The 18,850-nt window shown below is 42.4% G+C and overlaps 1 pseudogene; it reads right to left on the bottom strand.

Annotated features, from left to right (window-relative positions):
- Positions 1-17,477: 17,477 nt before the first annotated feature.
- On the bottom strand, positions 17,478-18,586 carry LOC118523459 (actin, cytoplasmic 2 pseudogene; annotated as a pseudogene).
- Positions 18,587-18,850: the final 264 nt, after the last annotated feature.

The raw sequence follows: 18,850 nt of genomic DNA, 5'->3' as shown, positions 1-18,850 counted from the left end.
GGGTTGTCAGAGAATGTAGACAGAGGAACCTAATTGATACTAGGGTTTAGAGACAGCCTCCCTGAAGCTGAGAATTCAAGGATGACTAGGAAGACTGGAGAGACCGGGGGTCTGGAGGAAGACAGGGAAGAGGAAGCTTTCCAGACAAGGAAGGCCTGTGTAGAGGCCCTCAGGTGGACAGTGTGCTGAGTTGGGAGGAACACCAGGGCCAGTGTCAGGGAGAAAATCTGGAGTCAAGGCTGAAGAGGAAGGCTGGACCAGGCCACACTTGGCTCTCTAGGCTGCCTGATTTATAGTCTCCCCAACGGAGCATGAAGGGTTCCATTTCCTGCATCTTTGAGACCAGCAATACTTAGAAGTGTTCTCTTACCCCATTCTACTACTATGTGAACATTCCTTGATTGTTGCCATTGCTTGATTTTCAATAAAAGCCTTTCTGAGAAGTGAGGAACAGCTCACGATGAGATTGTCAGATTCAAAATGCACGTCAACTTTACTTCACGATGTTAACCAAATTCCCTAAGTCCCTGTGCATCCCAGCATGTTTCTTCTATTTTAGGACTTAAAGTATGAGAGAAATTTCCTGTTTCTGCAGAATCAATTTGTTCATCTAAAGCAAACTATGCTTGCTCCATTCAGCTCATGTTCTGGAAGCTCCTTCTGGGGGTCCTGGATCCTCTCTTGTTCTAGCCAATGAGATGCAAGGCCTGGATGAGAGGGAGAGTGCTGGGCAGCTGGCCTTTTGGATTCACACTTTCTGTCCCACCCTTCATGCTGTTGGTGCCATCAGATACAGGGTTCCCAGTCTCTGTGTCCCCTCTGGGCTCCCACAGCATCCTGGGATAAACCTGTCAGAGTGAGTTCTACACTGATATTTAATTTTTTCTATTGGTGCTCCATAAGTATTTTTTGGATGGATATATTGTATCAACAGAGGGTTAGAAAACATCTAAATCATGGTACATCTTTCAAAGGAATACTATGCAAGCATCAGAAAGAACGCGGTCGATATATATTTATTGATATAGAAAGTTGTCCATGAGCTATTAAGTGAAAAAAGCAACACATATATATAGTACAGTCTTCTGTGTAAGTTGTATAAGTATAGAAAAAGGTCTGAAAGCAAATTGCTGATCGGGTTGTCCCTGGATGTGGGGTGGATTAAGGGAAACCTTTACTTCTCTTGCTTGAATATTTTATAATATGCATAATTTATTTTTACAAATGAAGACAATAGTGAAGGCTTAATTTCCTTTTTAAAAAATTATTTCCATATTCCCTTTTCTTTCGAGATTTACTCATTAATTCAGTAAATGTTTATTAAGTAACTGCTCTCAGCCTGACACAGGGCTAGGAGTTTTTCCTCTTAAGGAACTCACAGTCTGATGGGGAAGACTCACAAGAAAACCATGTGATAGGAGTGGGTGTGTAACACCAAGTGTTATGGGGCCACCCATCTGCCAGAAAAGTCAAGGAATGCCCAGGGAAGGCTTCACAGAGGAGGTGTTTCTTATGCTGAGTGTTGGAGAATGAAGAGAAGTTTGCCAGTTGGACTAGGTGGGAAAGGGTATTCCAGAGAAAGGGAATATCCTGTATAATAGCAGCTTTTATAAAAATGTCGAAGAGTGAAAGAAGATATCTTGCTTGTGAACATTAAATAGGTCAGCGTGGTAGAAGCATATGGGACATTCGGGAAAGATGGGCTGGAAAAACAGACCCTCTAAGAACAGTCAGAAGCCCTTGAAGAACCTCGTGTGAGATACAGGGCAGTATTACCGCACCATTTAATAGTTTACAAGACTGAGTCACAGGTTAAATAACCTGCCCAAGGCCACACTGGGGGATAAGGTCAAGCTACAAAATAGTTCTAGAGTTCTTATGCTTCAGGCTACAGTGCTTCCTGGGCCAGGACATCCTTGAGAACCTTCTGATGTTCTGGCTTGAACCACTCCAAGTTGTCAGCAGCGAAGAACAGGCCCAACCTCCCAGTAGGCTCTGACCACACCGGCCACAGCCTCGTCCCAGAAGCCGCAGGAGAGCTTTCTCTAAGAGAGCTTTTCCTAGAGAATGACATGCACACACTCAATCTTGAATTTGATGGGCACGCCTCAGAAATGATAGAGCAGGCAGATCTCCTGGCACCCAGCTGTTCTGGAAAGCCACTTGCCATTCTTGTTGCCAGCATGTAAGTGGTACTTAGGCCACTTGTTCCCACCCAAGACAGAGAGCCTTGAATGTAGCAGGAGCTCAGGTCCAGAGCTTTATGATGCCACGCAGGCTTTGGAATCGGAAAGAGCTGACTGTCACACTCATCCTAGTGGCTAAAATGAAAAGACCAACAATGCCATGTGTGGGCAGAGATGAGGAGCAACCAGACTGGTTGGCAGGACTTAATAAAGTAAAACTTCTTCTTACCTACGAAAAATATTCATGGTACTGTTATTCAAAAGGGCCTAAAACTGGGAACAACCTAAATATTCATCAACAAGAGGATGGATAAGTAAATTGGGGTATATTCATAAAATTAAATAATGTTCAGCAATAAAAAGTAATAAACTGCTGATATATATGATAATATGGACAAATCCTAGACACACTATCCTGAACAAAGAAGCCAGATAGAAGAGTATGATTCCATTCCTATGAAGTTCAAGAATAGGTCAAATGAATCTCTGAGGATGGAAGTCAGAATATTGGTTACCTTGGAAGTTAGGGGAGTGGGTACTTGCTGGGGAGCTTTTCAGAATGATATAAATGCTCTAATTTTAATCTGGGTGGTGGCTACATGGGTATATACATATTAAGTGTATGTAAGTGATAGTTCAATAAAGTACTGAGAGAGAGAAAGAGAAAAGCAAGTCTTGATTCTAGTTCCCAGTTCTACCACTGTGACCCCTGGGCAAATTACTTTAACATTTATGATCCTCTTGTCTCATCTATAAAATGGGGGTAATAATAGTACCGTTCTCATAGGGTTTTTTTTTTAAAGATTTTATTTATTTATTTGAGAGCGAAAGAGCGAGAGAGAACATGAGCATGGGGAGGGGCAGAGGGAGAGGGAGAAGCAGACTCCCCGCTGAGCAGGGAGCCCGATGTGGGACTCAATCCCAGGAACCTGGGATCATGACCTGAACTGAAGGCAGACGCTTAACCAACTGAGCCACCCAGTCACCCTCATAGGGTGGTTTTTAAATTAAATTTGTATTTTTATTTTATTGTGGTAAGAATATTTAACATGATAGCTGTTCTTAACAGATTTTTAAGTGTACAACACAATATTGTTAACTATAGGCACAATGTTGTACAGATCTCTAGAACTTACTCATTTTGCATTACTGAAGCTTTAAACCTGTTAATTAGCAACTCCCCAGCTTGACCTTGGCAACCACTGTTCTGTTTTCTACTTCTATGAGTTTGACTATTTTTGATACCTCATATAAGTACAGTCATACAGTATTTGTCCTGTGGCTGGCTTATTCACTTAGCATTATGTCCTTAAGGTCAACCATGCTGTCATATATTTTTAGGGTCTCCTTATTTTTAAAGGCTGAATAATATTCCATTGTATGTATATATACATTTTCTTTCCTTTTTTTAACGATTTATTTATTTTAGAGAGAAAGAGCGCACATGTGGGTGAGTGGGGGAGTTAATGGGAAGAAGGAGAGGAGAGAGAGGGTCCCAAGCAGACTCCACACTGAGCACAGAACCCCACATGAGGCTCAATCCCAGGACCCCGAGATCACCACCTGAGCTGAAACCAAGAGCAGATGCTTAACCGACTACACCACGCAGGTGCCCCTACATTTTCTTTATCCATTCATTCTTCGGTAGACATTTAAGTTGTTTCCACATCTTGACTATTGTGAATAGTGGTGCAGTGGACATAGAAATACTGATTTGTGATCCTGATCCTGATTTCAATTCTTTTGGATAAATACCCAGAAGTGGGATTGCTGGATGGCACATTAGTTCTATTTTCAATTTTTAAAAGTTTTTATTTAAATTCCAGTTAGTTAACATACAGTGTAATATTAGTTTCAGGTGTACAATATAGTGATTCATCAATTCTATACCACACCCAGTGTCATCACAACAAGTGCATGCCTTAATCCGCATCACCTATTTCACCCATCCCTCCACCCACCTCCCCTCTGGTAACCATCAGTTTGTTCTCAATAGTTAAGAATCTGTTTCTTGGTTTGCCTCTCTCTCTCTTTTTCCCTTTGCTCATTTGTTTTGTTTCTTAAATTTCACATATGAGTGAAATCAGATGGTATTTGCCTTTCTCTGACTTATTTCGCTTAGCATAATACTCTGTAGCTTCATTCATGTCATTTCAAATGGCAAGATTTCATTCTTTTTTTATGGCTGAGTAATATTCCATTTTGTGTGTGTGTGTGTGTGTGTGTGTGTGTGTGTGTGTGTGTGTGTGTGTGCGCGCGCGCGCCACATCTTTTATTTCTTTTTTTAAAAGACTTTATTGGGGCGCCTGGGTGGCTCAGTCATTAAGCGTCTGCCTTCAGCTCAGGTCATGATTCCAGGGTCCTGGGATCGAGCCCCGCATCGGGCTCCCTGCTCAGTGGGAAGCCTGCTTCTCCCTCTCCCACTCCCCCTGCTTGTGTTCTTGCTTTCTCTGTCTCTCTCTCTGTCAAGTAAATAATAAAAATCTTAAAAAAAATAAATAAATAAAAGACTTTATTTATTTATTTGAGAGAGAGAGGGAGTGAGAGAGAGAGAGAGAGATTGAGAGCACCAGAGCGGGGAGAGGCAGAGGGAGAAGCAGAAGCACATTCCCTGCTTTAAGGGAGCCCAACATGGGGCTTGATCCCAGGACTCTGAGGTCATGACCTGAGCAGAAGGCAGATGCTTAACCAACTGAGCCACCCAGGCACCCCTCCACATCTTTATCTTGATGGACACTTGGGCTGTTTCCATAATTTGGCTATTGTAGATAATGCTGCTATAAACATCAGGGTGCTTGTATCTCCCCCCCTTTTTAAAACACGGGGCTTGAACTCACGACCCTGAGATCAAGACCTGAGCTGAGATCAAGAGTGGGACGCTTAACCAACTGAGCCACCCAAGTGCCCCAGTATTTTTTTGAATTAATATTTTTGTATTCTTTGGGTAAATACCTAGTAGTGCAATTGCTGGATCATAGGGTAGTTCTATTTTTTAACTTTTTTTTTTAATTAAGCATTTTAAAAAAATTTTTATTGTTATGTTAATCACCATACATTACATCATTCGTTTTAGATGTAGTGTTCCATGATTCATTGTTTGTGCATAACACCCAGTGCTCCATGCAGAACGTGCCCTCTTTAATATCCATCACCAGGCTAAACCATCCTCCCACCCCCCCTCCCCTCTAGAACCCTCAGTTTGTTTTTCAGAGTCCATCGTCTCTCATGGTTCGTCTCCCCCTATTTTTTAACTTTTTGAGGAAACTCCATACTGTTTTCCAGAGTGGCTGCACCAGTTTGCATTCCCACCAACAGTGTAAGAGGGTTCCCCTTTCTCCGCATCCTTACCTACATCTGTTGTTTCCTGTGTTGTTAATTTTAGCCATTCTGACAGGTGTGAGGTGATATCTCACTGTAGTTTTGATTTGCATTTCCCTGATGATAAGTGATGTTGAGCATCTTTTCAAACGTCTATTCATGTCTTCTGCACATTTTTTTAGTTGGATTATTCATTTTTTGGGCATTTAGTTTGATAAGTTCTTTATATATTTTGGATACTAATCCTTTATCAGATATGTCATTTGCAAATATCTTCTCCCATTCAGTAGGTTGCCTTTTAGTTTTGTTGATTGTTTCCTTCGCTGTGCAGAAGATTTTTATTGTGATGAAGTCCCAATAGTTTATTTTTGCTTTTGTTTCCTTTGCCTCAGGAGACATATCTAGAAGGAAGTTGCTACAGCCATGCCTAAGAGGTTACTGCCTGTGTTCTCCTCTAGGATTTTTATGGTTTTGGGGCTCACACTTAGGTCTTTAATCCATTTTGACTTAATTTTGTGTTTGATGTAAGAAGGTGGTTCAGCTTCGTTCTTTTTTTATGGTGTCGTCCAGTTTTCCCAACACCATTTGTTGAAGAGACTGTCTTCTTCCCATTGGATATTCTTTCCTGCTTTGTTGAAGATTAGTTGACCATATAGTTGTGGGTTAATTCTATTTGCAATATTTTGAAGAACCTCCACACTGCTTTTCAAGGTGGCTACGCCATTTTGCATTCCTGCCAACAGTGTACAAGGGTTCCAGGTTCTCCGCATCCTCACCAACACTTGTCTTTTGCATAGCACTTGTTTTAAGAGTCAAATGATGGGTGCCTGGCTGGCTCAGTTGGTGGAGCATGTGACTCTTGATCTTGGGGTTGTGAGTTCGAACCCCATGTTGGGTGTCGAGAGTACTTAAAAATAAAGTCTTTAAAAAACAAGAGTCAAATGAGATAGTGCACAAAAATCTCTAAGTCTAAAAGCCTGAAAAATCCCAAGAGTTTGGCAAAAATTATTCTCACTGTTGGTCCCTCACGTACCTCCTACTGTTCCTACCAGGAACAGGCCCCTGAAGACTCACTCTCCCACCGCCACAAAAACCCCAGTTCCACCTCTGGTTAGCAGTGCTCCCAAGCCCCACTTCACTAAATGCTGTCACTTGCAGAATCCATGAGGCTCCAGTGACTAGAAAGAAGTTTCATCGAATTCTGAACAGGAAGTAGCAATGGCAGCTGATAATCTGTGACTGAATATAGCTATCCATTATCTCACTGTGGTTTCTTGTTTCTCTGACAGAGGAAACACCCACGACTTTCTTGAAGTTATTCTAAACACTCAGTTCCTTGTTTAGCTCTGGCAGGATAATGTTACCCCTGGGCATTCCTGTGCTTCAGGCTGTGGCCTCCCTGCCTCCCTGGGGCTCCCAGCTCAGCAGCCAACCTGTGGGGTAACTGTCCCCTCTACTTGGGGGGCAGTGATAGGAACAAACCAGGAATGAGGCCCATAGGAGGGATGGCTGTTGGAAGAGGAAAGTAAGCAAAGCAAGAAACCTTAACTACAACATCCACTTTTTGTTCTTCTTCAAGAAACCAGCCAGGCAGAATTGACACGCTGGGGACGTATGTGCCCCCAGTTTCTTTATTGCACTCCATCTCCGGATGCTTCCCTCTGGTTCTGTTCTTCTAAGGGAAGCAAATCTGTCTTAGTGGGTCCACCCTCCAGCTGAGGAGCAGAGCCCAGGCCCAAGTCTCAGGTTTGAGCAGAAAAGCGCTGTTGACCCCTGTTTTTGTAAAACTCAGGGTCCAGGAGGCTCTTGGCCAAATTGCATAGTAGGCACTTTGTCGTTGGCTTCACCTTCCACCGGCCGTCTCCTGCCCAGCCTGTTCTCTACCAAAGCTTTCATGAGGCGATGTCACTTACCACAACATCTGGGAAATTCATTCTGAAGAATTATGGATTTCATGTGTTGCCTCTCTCAGGAGCACTTATATTTTAAAAGAGAACTCTCGAGACAGTAATGCTTAAATCAAAGGACTTCATCTCTAAATGACTTCACGCAAGCTGGGTTTGTGGAGAGGGGGAGGCCTTAGGACTCTTCCTGGCCCCCTGGTGGCCGTCACTTCTCAGTGGGTCCTCCGGATGTAGATGACACAGCATGACTCTAGTTTTTAAAAGACTGTTCTTTTTCTGAAGAGGAACAGAAAGGTGGAACTCCTATAATTTGGTCAGAACAAAATGGGGAAGCTGTAAGAGCAGGTGGCTGCAAAGCCCAGGAAGATGTGTTCAAAAGCTGCTCTCCCAGGCACAGAGCTCGTGCTCAGAGCTAGAGGGCCCCAGGAAAGATGGAGGAGCATAGGGTCACGCAGGGATTCTGAGACACAGTGGAAGCAACGACACCTTGGCAGGGATGAAACCAGCTCCCTGACTGCTCGGCTCTGCCACCTTGCCAGTCGAGCAATGAGCAGCCCCTAACCTTTCCAGAGCTCATTCTCTTCAGTGAAAATACTCCAGGCAGGAAAAATACACACTGAGCTGTTGACCGTGGTCCACTCTGGGTGTGTGATTACAGGTAAAGTTGGTTTCTTCTCAAAGCCTATATCAGGGGTTAATTAGAGATGCAGAACCTCTAAGAATGACACAGAGTCAGGGGTTTATTATAGGGATTTGATGTTATGTGATTGTGGGAGCTGGTTAAACAGCTTGTGTGCACTTGCTGCTTATGTTTTTGGTGCTGGATCTGAAATCAGGAGGGTAGGTAGTCAGGAAGAATAAAGAGACATGAAATATGGGGGAGTGAGGGCAAACTGGAAATTGCAAGAAAAATGTGACACCCACAAGGGTGACGTGGATCCTGCATCAGTGTCTCACTGCCTTCACAACCTCCACCTTCAGTGATGTCAGGGACCTGCAAAGGAGCTGGGTCCTTTGGCATGGAGCTAAACACACATTTGACCCAAGAGTTGAACAAGTTGAAGGACGAGATCTGGTGGGAAGTGTGGGTCCAACTGCCCTCCCATGCCGACGGGGTGAGCCAGCAGATCTAAGACAACGCGTGTGAGTTGCAGCAGCGCCTGCCTCCATACAGACCTTCTGAGCATAAACGTGACCGCTTCACGTCTGCCCTTCAAGTTTTATGCAAATTTTCTTGTGGCCAACTCTAGCCCAGAACCAGACAAGGAAAAAAAATTCTGAAAAACATAGTTCTAGGTTAGCTAAGTTGACATAGTACAAAGCCATCATGATTCCTTTCTGTATTTGCCAAACCTTCTTCAATTAGCAGATATTACTTTAGTAACCGGGAAAAACAAAACTTTAAGAAGTCCCTAGAATATCCAAATGGCTAATAAATACATGAAAAAATACTCAATTCACTAATCAGCAGGACAATGCAAATTAAAAGCACAATAGGATATCCCTACACATCACACCAGAATGGCTAAAATAAAAAAGACTGACAACACTACATGTTGGTGAGGATATGGAGCAACTGGAACTCTCACACATTGCTAGTGGGAGTGTAAATTGGTTACAACCACCTTGGAAAAATATCTGATAATATCTATCGAAGTCAAACTTATGCATACCTTATGATAAGCAATTACATTTCTAGAAAAATGTATGTTCACTAAAAGATATGTACAAGAATGCTCATAGTGCCATTATTTATAATAGCTAAAAGCCAGAAACAATTCAAATGTCCACCAACAATAGAAGGGATAAATAAATCATGGTGAATTCATATAATGGAGTCTTACACAGCAATGGGAAAAAATAGTCTATAACTACATACTATAGTTAGGGTGAATATCACATATATAATGTGAAGTGGAAGAAGACAGAAAAGGATACATATTTATAATTCCATTTATGTCAAGTTCAAAAACAGGAAAAAATTAATCTATGTTTTTAATTTATGAATAGGAATTACCCTTGAGAGACTAGTGACAGGAAGGGGTCAAGGGAAGGCTTCTGGTGTGCTAGTGACATTCTGTTTCTTCATTTAGGTTTTGGTTATATGAAGGTGTTTGCTGTTTGAAAGCAAGCACTTGGGTTCAAATCTCAACTTTGCTGTGTACTGGCTATATGACTTTGGGCAAATTACTTCACCTGTATGAACTTTCATCTTATTATCTGTAAATGGGGATGATAATAAACCTACCTGAGTAAAATGATTCACATTAAGTGCTTTCATATGGTGTCTCATGCAAAGAAAATACTCCATGAATGGGAGCAGTTATTGTTATATTTCTCTATTGTTTGATATTTTTCAACAAACACATTTTTAAAATAAAAATAATAAAGATTTTTTTTATTAAAACAAAACAAAACAAAACACAAGGACAGCCCTGAAAGGGAAGAGAGTTTGTAAGAGGGCATGTGGAGTCCTTAGGAGGTGTGGGTTAAAGGATGGAGGGGCTTAGCCATGGAGCTGGAGTTAGGGGTTGAATTGGACTGTGAGCCTTTCTTTTTTGGCCTCCAGCTGAGGAGCCACCTCTTTCTGCTCTGGGTCACTGCCCCTGGCACCCTAAGCTCAGACACAAGAACAATTGCCCCAGTTAGGTCTACTCTGGCAACATCTCTGATTCTAGAGAATCCCAGTGCATACCGGCTACCAGAGGATTTCTTGCCGTGATGTGGGTAAAGGGTGACCTGACCAGCTCAGCACAAAGCTCCTATCATTTCATCTCCTGTTCTGACATGCTGTGTCTGTGAGTACTGCTTTAAAAACCTCTAAAGCTTGGCCCCCTGAAATCACACCTCTCTAGTCCCTGGTGCTGGTGATTCATTTCATGTTTGAGAAGACATCCACTGCTATGTCATCACCAAGAGAACTCTAGAAAAGGGACCTAGTCCTTAGAGGTGGAATCCTCCCTCCCTTCTCTGGGGTGGTTCTTTTTCCTTTAAGTGGATGTTTGCTCTGACTCTCCACGCCTGGCCTGGCACTCAGCACACACTGTGGGTTTTGCCTTTTGTCACACTGAGCATGCCTCCTGCAACCGAGGCTGGGGCACACATTCTCCCATATTTGGGAGTAAGCTGGAGACTTGGCGGCATGTGGGTTTCTGTTTAAAATTCCAAAGCCAGCGGGGCGTATATTATCCATTTCCTCAAATCCAACATGCTGTAAAGCATGAGTCAGAGTCGGATAAGCTCCTTCCCAGGGGAAGTTGTGTCAGTTGGTTAGTGAATGTAATTAAACAAGGATAATGTTCACTGGCATTAGCTGCAGAGTAATGCAGAGGAAAACAAAATCTCCGTCTTGAGTATACAATCTTCCTGCCAAGATAGGACAACTTCTCCAAGTGTTACTGGTCAGAGAAGGCAGTCCAAACTTAATGCAATTTGAAGGGCATAGGAAGACCCCTCCATCAATAGTCTCCTTCCATATAAATGAATAATGCAGATGTCAGGAACTTTGGAGAGGAGGGATGTATATTCTGATTATTTTTAAGGTATTTTGTGAGGAGGGTTACATGTTAGCCAGTCTCAGTGAGGGTTATTTTATCTGATTTAATTCATCATCATCACTCAGGGCCAGGTAGTTGAAAGCAGACTCTGAGGGAATGGAACATGGGATAGATAAAATTTGATAAGCACTGGGAATGATATTCAGCTTATTGTGCCTTGCATCCCAATGGGTCTTTTGGGAGGGAAGTTAGGAAATGAGGGGTGTGTCTAGAGGACGTTGGAAACCTATGGTTTCTATTGCACACTTTCGCCTAGACAAGCCCTTTTCCAAATCATGGAAATCCCAGAATAGAAAGTCAATTCTGGAAGGGCTGTTGGAGGTAATTTAGTCCAACCCTTCTTCAAAGAAAAACAAATTGAGGTCCCCCCAGAGAGGTTAAGTCATTTGCCCAAGTTCACTGAGCAAGTTAGTGGCAGAGTTGAGACTTAATTCTCCTCTTTTCATCTCTCTACCAAGCTGCTCTAGGAACCATAAGAGCTAACACTCAGGCTGACCTCACTGGCCCATCCTGCAAATACCCACTTGGTCCTGCCTTTTCAAATATAACCTCTGCACAGGGGAGGAGAAGCAATGCTAACCCTTATCTGAGAAACTAATGCGTCCTGCCACTAAGGTCCCTCCTGGCTTGAACAGCATAAGTAATTCCAAAATGTATTTTTTCTTCGTTCCAGTAAGAAGTGTACTAAATTTCATACAACTGAGAAACAAAGCTTACTGCTAACTAGAACAGCCTCTGGGGTAAAGAAAAAGGGATTCGTAAATGTTCTTTTAGCTATCTGATGAAGCATTCCCTCCCCCACCCTCCCCCCACCTTCCACTTGACCAAAGTCAGTGATCAAGTATATTTAGAAATATACTTGATCATGGGGCGCCTGGGTGGCCCCGTTGGTTAAGCAGCCGACTCTTTTTTTTTTTTTTTATTTGACAGAGAGAGAGATAGCGAGAGCAGGAACACAAGAAGGGGGAGTGGGAGAGGGAGAAGCAGGCTTCTTGCCGAGCAGGGAGCCCCATGTGGGACTCGATCCCAGGACCCTGGGACCATGACCTGAGCCGAAGGCAGACACTTAACGACTGAGCCACCCAGGTGCCCAAAGCAGCTGACTCTTGATTTCAGCTCAGTTCATGATCTCAGGGTTCTGGGATTGAGCCCTGCATTGGGCTCTGCCCTGGGCGGGGGAGTCGGCTTCAGGATTCTCTCTCCCTCTGCCCCTCCCCCTGCTTGCTTGCTTGCAAGCACTCGTATTCTCTCTCTCTCTCTGTCTCTCAAACAAATAAATAAATCTTCAAAAAAAAAAAAAAAAAAGAAATATACTTGATTTTTTTGTCATTTCTCTGTGTTTTAGTGTTTTCAAGTGCCCCTTCCGATGTAGGTCAAAGCATTTTGTTTTTCTTAAATGTGATATTGTAGTCTTTCTGCCCGGATAGCATGGGAAAGACTTTTCCAAATAAGGAAGTTTTGCTGCAGTGTGTGGGACTCAGGCAGCAGCCGTTGCTGCCATCCTAACTTAGTCAAATACAGTAGCTCCACTCTCCACGAAGCCAGGAAGCATTTAGGGACCCATTAGCCTTTTGCACAGCTGAACCATTGGGGTTGGGGGTGCTGCCAGCAGGTGATTGTGGCAACCAGGGACACTACATGGAAAAAAAAATTGTAGAGAAGGCAAAATTTGGTTTCAGCACACCCCTGCTCTCCACATTCCCTCCTTCCCGGCCCCAGCATCCTGAAAGTGTTTATTCTCTATTCAGGACAGAAAGTGGATGCTCTGATGTTTTGCAATCAGATAGCTAGGAGTTACAATCCCGGCTCTCCACATATAATGTGACCTTCAGTAAGTTACTTAACTTTTTTAGACTTTTCCCTCTCTTTCTTTCTTTCTTCCTTCCTTTCTTTCTTTTTTTTTAAAGATTATTTATTTATTTAGAGACAGCATGAGTGGGGAGGAGCAGAGGGAAGAGAGAGAGAGAATCCCAAGCAGTCTCCTCACTGAGCACAGAGGCCGACAAGGGGCTTGATTGATCTCATGACCCTGAGATCATGATCTGAGCCCAAATCAAGAGTCAGACGCTTAACCGACTGAGTCATCCAGGTGCCCTTAGCCTCTTCCCTTTCTTTTAAAGTAAAAATGAGGGGCGCCTGGGTAGCTCAGTCGGTTAAGCATGTGCCTTCAGCTCAGGTCATGATCCCAGGGTCCTGCTCAGCAGGGAGTCAGCTTCTCCCTCTCCCTCTGCCTCTGCCCTTTCCCCCTGTTTGTGCGCTTGTTCTCTCTCTCCCTAATAAATAAATGAAATCTTAAAAAAAAAAAAAAAAAAGTAAAAATGATACTGCTTATCTCTTGGCATTGTTATGAGCAGTAAATAACCTAATAAATGTAATGTATGTAGTATGTCCCAATTCCCCTTCTTAGGCTCTAAAATTACTTGTTTTCCATCCTTTTTAAAGTACCTCCTCTGCTACCAGAACACCTTAGTCTGTACTTAACCAAGGGTGAAGAGGAATGTGTGATTATTAAAATAATTTGTGCTAAGGTGTGAGTGACTACAATAAAAATTTATTAGCCCATATGAATTTCTGACTTCTGTAACCAGGGATGTTGTTGTAAGTGAAATGAAGAATTTCCTTGCAGTAATGAAGACATATTTTCTTTTGTAATGCTCCTTAATTTATACCACTATGCCCTGCTCCACCTGCCCCTAAAGCCTACTCAGCCTTTTAGGGTGAGAAGAGCAAGTGCTCCATAAGAATCTATACAATTCTGGAAACTTGATAAACAGGATCATTTTTTCCCCCTTCTAGATAGAAGAATGCTCATCACCATATTTTCAGAAATGTTGAAAAACACATACTCTTTTAGACTGCTAAGTTCAGATCATAATACAGTGAGAATCTTTGACAGAAGTTTCTTACCTGAACAGTAAGGGCCTGTTCCCAAGGTCATACCCAAACGGAACAACAATTAACCCAAGACCAAGTAGATCTTAAGATAGCCTTGATGTAAAATGGTGCAGCCACTTTGGAAAAACAATCTGGCAGTTTCTCAGAAGGTTAAACATATGGCCCAGTAATTCCGCTCCAGGTATACACCCCAATATAAATGAAAACATATATTTACACAAAAACTTGCACATGAATGTTCATAGCAGCATTATTCACAATAGCTAAGAAGTAGAAACAACCCAAATGTCCATTAACTAATGAATGGATAAACAAAACGTGGCACATCCGTACAATGGAATATTATTCAGCCATAAAAAGAAACGAAGTACTGATACAAGCTGCAACATGGATGAACTTCGAAAACATTATGATAAATGAAAAAAGTCTGACACAAAAGGCCACATATTATATGATGCCATTTATATGAAATTTCCAGAATAGGCAAATTCATAGAGACAGAAAAAAGATTAGTGGTTGCCTAGGGCTGGGAGAAAAGAGGAGTTCTTATTCGTTTGTTTTGTTTCTATGATTCTTTTAATTATTTTAACAATTTTATTTATTTATTTTTTATTTATTTTTTAGAGAGAGAGAGATTGAGCTCGTGTGGGGGGGAGGGGGGCAGGGAAGGGAGGGGCAGAGGGAGAGGGAGAAAGAGAATCTATTTTTTTTTTTAAAGATTTAATTTATTTATTTGACAGAGAGAGACACAGCGAGAGCGGGAACACAAGCAGGGGGAGCAAGGGAGGGAGAAGCAGGCTTCCCGCCAAGCAAGGAGCCCGATGTGGGGCTCGATCCGAGGACCTTGGGACCACGACCGGAGCTGAAGGAAGGTGCTTAATGACTGAGCCACCCAGGTGCCCCGAGGGAGAAAGAGAATCTTAAGCAGGCTCCACGCCCAGGGTGGAGCCCGATGAGGAGCTCGAGCTCACAATCCTGAGATCCTGACCTGAGCGGAAATCAAGAGCCGGCGCTTAACAGACGGAGTCACTTAGGTGCCCATTTTAACAATTTTAGATGCTAGAAAATTCTGTATCTTCTCAATTCCAATCTTTTGAGTTATAAATATAAATTTCCCAAATTAAAAAAATATTAAAATCCTTAAAAATATTCTTTCCACAATTTGAGATAAGACAAAACACAATTACAAAATTTAAAAATTAGACCACTATGTACAGTTTGAGCTTTCCTTCTAATCTGTCTCTTTTGCTTTAGTCGGATAAATTTAAATACATTTTTGGTAAGGTTTGTTGTCATTATGTGAAAAGGAGAGTGTTGTTAATGGGTATGGAGTTCTTATTTAGGGTGATGAAAATGTAAAATTCATGTGGTAAGGATTGCTCAACTCTGTCAATATATTAAAAATCAATGAATTGTACACTTTAAATGGATAAATTGCATAGTATATAAACTATATCTCAACAAAGCTGTTATACACAAAGAGAGAGAGAGAGAGAGAGAGAAAGAAAGATAGCCTCAAGAAAAGTACTTGTTACCTTGTAGGTACTTACAGGTTGGTTGGCTAAAGGCTATAGGACTCCTGAGGTCTAGAAAATGGCCCTGGTATCCAATTGGAGATCCTAGTGAGTGGCCACTAGTTAAGTCCAAGCATTGATGGGAGGAGCTGGATTGAGAACCTCATAAGCTCCTCATTTTGCATGCCGGTTCTTTTGATCAGAAACATGAATAAAACAATAAAAAACAGGCCAGAAAATGGCTTCTAGAATACCTCTAAACAGTTATTTCTAGTATTGCTGCTGTTTTCTCTTAAAAATCAAATTTCTCTTTAGGCCCTATAAATAGAACAAGACTTATTAAAGGGATATCATTATTTAAGATTGGAGTCACAAGAGAAATCATATAATTACTAATTCCACAGGCAATGAATTAAAATGGAATGCTCAAATCAACCAAAGGGAAATGAGACAGGATCTTGGGAAAGATGCTAGATTATTAACAGAGTTCTTTTGCACTAAAACAAAAAGCCTTAGGGGTCAACATGAAATTTAGTTGTAATCGCTTTGCTTCAAAGATCTAAATGACCAATGGAATATTAAAAGGAACTCTTTGTAGATTAGGAAATTTAATACTGCTAGTAGTTGTTTCAGGATCAATTTTGGTAAAACTGGTACCATGACTTCATGAATTTTTGTGACCAGGAAATTTATAAAATGGAAACAAATAAATAAAGCGTAATTCAGACCTTGTCAGCAACCTCCATTTTCTCTGAACCACTGAGAGAGCAGGGTGAAATTTTCCAGCTCAAAGCATGATTTGATAATTTAAGAATGCATTTAAATTAGTAAACACTCAAAATTAAGGTTGATTTCATACATTTAAAAATTGTTTTGGAATTTCAAAAGCAATGCATGCTCCTTATAAAAATATATATAAATATATATAAATTTAAAAATATAATAATGCAGGGACACCTGGGTGGCACAGTTAGTTAAGCAAATGACTCTTGGTTTCGGCTCAGGTCCTGATCTCAGGGTCGTAAGATCAAGCCCCATCTCAGCTCCATGCTGTTTAAGTTTCTCTCTCCTTCTCTCTCTGCCCCTCCCGCTGCTCTCTCTAAAATAAATAAATAAATCTTTTTAAAAAATGTAAGAATGCAGCAGTATATAAATTATTACTAATAATTACTAACAATTAATACATGCTTACAAAGTGCCCAGCACTAGGTTTAGAGGTATCTGATTTAATCCTCACAATCACCTGATAAAGGTAGTTATGATATTGTCCTCCACTTTGCAGACAAGGAAGGTGAAGTTCAGAGAGGGTAAGTAACTTGTTTAAGGTCATACACCTTGTGAATGGTAGAATCAGTATTTGATTTTTTTTTTTTTACTGCAGCACTTTATTTTCCTCACACATTAAGGCGTTGCTGGGGCCTAATGTTCTCACATGACAGTAGAAAACCAAAATTTGTTGATGTCTCTTAAATAATTGAGAATTGTGTATAAAAACCTTACATAAATTAAAAGGATGAATAAATTTACAGTTGGAAATACAAACCATTTTCTAGTTCAAGGCAACTGACAACCCACTGTGCTTTGGCAGGAAAACATCTGGTAAGAAAGGAGAGTGGGTTTACCTAAGGCTCTCACCTTCCCAACCCTGTCAGACCGGCAAGACAGAAATGACAACTGGTTCAGGACTCTTGCCAGCCTCTAAAGAAATCCTGGAATAGGCAGCTCTTACACATTAATACCCTGCACAGATCAAGAACCTCATGGTCTTGCAGATTCTCAAGTCAATGGATTTCTCTTCCATAAACATGTTCTCAGCCTCAGGACAAAGTGACTGAGCCACATGTGCTAAGGGTTTAAATCAAAGATATGTACAGGGTATTAAACATATACCAATGGAATAGTTAACTTGGATACAAGATCAATATCAGCAACAAGTTCTACAATCCAGTGCTGATATCAGATACAAGCTTCAAGGACAAATTTCTTCTCAAAGGCTTATTCTAGTGTCCTGAGTCTAGCATGAGGTGTATACATTTGCCAGGGCAAATTTATACTCCGGAGTTCATTCATGCAGCAAATGCCACACAGCTGCTCGCAGTCCGTTTAGAAGCATTCCTGGTGGATGGTGGAGGGGCCCAACTCATCGTACTCGGGCTTGCTGATCCACATCTGCTGGAAGGTGGACAGTGAGGCTAGCATGGAGCCCCCGATCCACACGGAGTACTTGCGTTCAGGAGGAGAGATGATCTTGATCTTCATCATGCTGGGCTCCAGAGCTGTGATATGCCTCTGCATCCTGTCTGCGATTCTGGGGTACATGTTGGTCCTGCCAGACAGCACTGTGTTAGTGTAGAGGTCCTTCCGGATGTTGATGTCACACTTCATGATGGAGTTGAAGGTGGTCTCGTGGATGTCACAGGACTTCAATACCCAGGAAGCAAGGCTGGAAGAGCATTTCGGGACTGTGGAACCCCTCGTTGCCACTGGTGATCACCTGCCCATCTGGCAGCTCATAGCTCTTCTCCAGGAAGGAGGAGGATGAGGTGATGGCCATCTCCTGCTCGAAATCCAAAACAATGTAGCAGAGCTTCTCCTTGATGTCATGCACGATTTCCCACTCAGTGGTGGTGGTGAAGCTGTGTCCACCCTCCGTGAGGATCTTCAGGAGGTAGGTCATCAGGTCCTGTCCAGTCAGGTCCAGACACAGGATGGAATGGAGCAAGGCATGCCCCTCGTAGATGGACACAGTGTGGGTGACCCCATCCTCAGAATCCATGACAATACCAGTGGTGTGGCCAGAAGCATATAGGGACAGCACAGCCTGGATGGCCACATACATGGCTGGAGTGTTGAAGGTCTCTGTGATCTGAGTCATCTCATGGTTGGCCTTGGGGTTTGGGGGGCCTCAGTCAGCAGCACGAGGTGCTCCTTGGGGACCATGCGCAAAAGGTGTGGTGCCAGATCTTCTCCATGTCATCCCTGTTGGTGATAATGCTGATGGGGTTCTTGAGGGTCAGGATGCCCCACTTGCTCTGGGTCTCATCACCCACATAGGAGTCCTTTTGGCCCATGCCCACCATATAACACCCTGATGTCGGGGCTGCCAGATGATGGACAGGAACACGGCTCGGGGGGGTGTCATCCCCAGCAAAGTCCGCCTTGCACCTGCCAGAGCCATTGTCAAAGACAAGCGCTGGGATCTCCTTTTCCATTGAGGTCGGTGAAGGTGATGGGAGAACGCGGAGTGTGGGAGAACGTGGAGCGCGGGCTGGCTGCCACGAGTGAGCTAGAATCAGGATTTTAAACCATGCAGTTGCATTCAACCTCTAAGCTCTTAAACTCCTTTATCCTTTAAGTAAAGGTCCCATCAACTTCTCTAATCATCTTCCCCCAAATTAACTATTATTTACTGTTCACTGTAGATTACAAAGGTAAAGTTTAATAACTGGAAAATAACCATTAGCTTTCTCATGAAA

This window comes from Halichoerus grypus, chromosome 7 (genome assembly GCF_964656455.1).
Source record: "Halichoerus grypus chromosome 7, mHalGry1.hap1.1, whole genome shotgun sequence".
Lineage (NCBI taxonomy): Eukaryota > Metazoa > Chordata > Mammalia > Carnivora > Phocidae > Halichoerus > Halichoerus grypus.
This window is presented reverse-complemented; position numbering and strand designations above follow the sequence as displayed.